Source organism: Belonocnema kinseyi, chromosome 2 (assembly GCF_010883055.1).
Source record: "Belonocnema kinseyi isolate 2016_QV_RU_SX_M_011 chromosome 2, B_treatae_v1, whole genome shotgun sequence".
NCBI classification, from domain to species: Eukaryota; Metazoa; Arthropoda; class Insecta; order Hymenoptera; family Cynipidae; genus Belonocnema; species Belonocnema kinseyi.
This window is the reverse complement of record NC_046658.1, coordinates 120,816,950-120,818,195: the sequence shown is the minus strand read 5'-3', so window position 1 is coordinate 120,818,195 and position 1,246 is coordinate 120,816,950.

Here is a 1,246-nt window from a genome sequence, read left to right as displayed (position 1 = left end):
TAAAAAACAAAGATTTAGAGGGCGCCTGGACAATGTTACGGGATATCCTTGTAAGATGCGCGATCGAAGTGTGTGGTACCGCAGTTGTAGGAAGAATGTCTGGTGATGCGTGGTGGAATGATGAAATTCAGGCTGCCCAAAAAGCAAAAAGGGAAGCGTAAAAGAGAACTTTGAACATCGCAGGTCTTAGCAATGAGGAAATAAGTAGACGTAGAAATGATTATAGACGCAAAAACAGGATACTTAAACGATTAGTTAAAGAAAGTAAAGATACAATTAGAGCAGAAGAAGAGATAAAAATACAAAACGACTTTGAAGGAAGCAGGAAACTACTTTATAAAAAAATGAAAGGAAACAAAAGTAAAGAAATTGTCAACACGAGAAATAGTAGGGGGAAATGGTATATGATGCAGATGGAATACTAGAGGCTTTCAGAGACTATTTTAAGAGACGATTCGGAGATGAAGCTATAGGACACCACAACTGCGATGTTGAACACGATGCGTTGGAAAACTCAATTGAAAAAGTCTGTGTAACTGAGGTTAGGGATATAATTAAGAACTTGAAAAACGGTAAGGCTGCCGGGGTAGAGGGTATTAATGCTGAAATGCTTAAACACAGTGGCGAGTACATACCACATAGAGTTTGCGAATTGATAAATTTGTGTTTCGAGATGGGAGACGTCCCAGACGATTGGAAAGAAGCGATTATAGTACCAATATACAAGAGAAAGGGAGATAAAAGCGAGTGCAATAATTACAGAGGGATTAGCTTATTAAGCACCGTAAGTAAAATATATTCAAAAATACTTATTCGTAGGGTAATGAAAATAACAGAAACAAAGATTTGGGAAGTCCAAAGTGGGTTTATGCCAGGAAGGTCATGTACGGATCAAATATTTAGCTCAAGGAAAATAACAGAAAAAAGTTTTACTGTAGGAAAAAAAGTTTTCTGTGCATTTGTTGACCTAGAAAAAGCTTTTGACAAGGTAGATAGAAGTATACTTTGGGAAGTTCTGAAAGAGTATGGAGTCAATGGAAGGATCCTATAAGCTATGAAAACAATATATACAGGTAGCAAAGCGAGTGTAAGAGTGAATGGGAAACTCAGTGACTGTTTCAATATTATTCAAGGAGTTAGACATGGATGCGTTATGTCTTCATGGTTATTTATATTATTTATGGACAAGTGTTTAAGAATGGCTCTCTTCGACGAAGAGGGTGTGGATCTCGAAACAGTAAGGGTA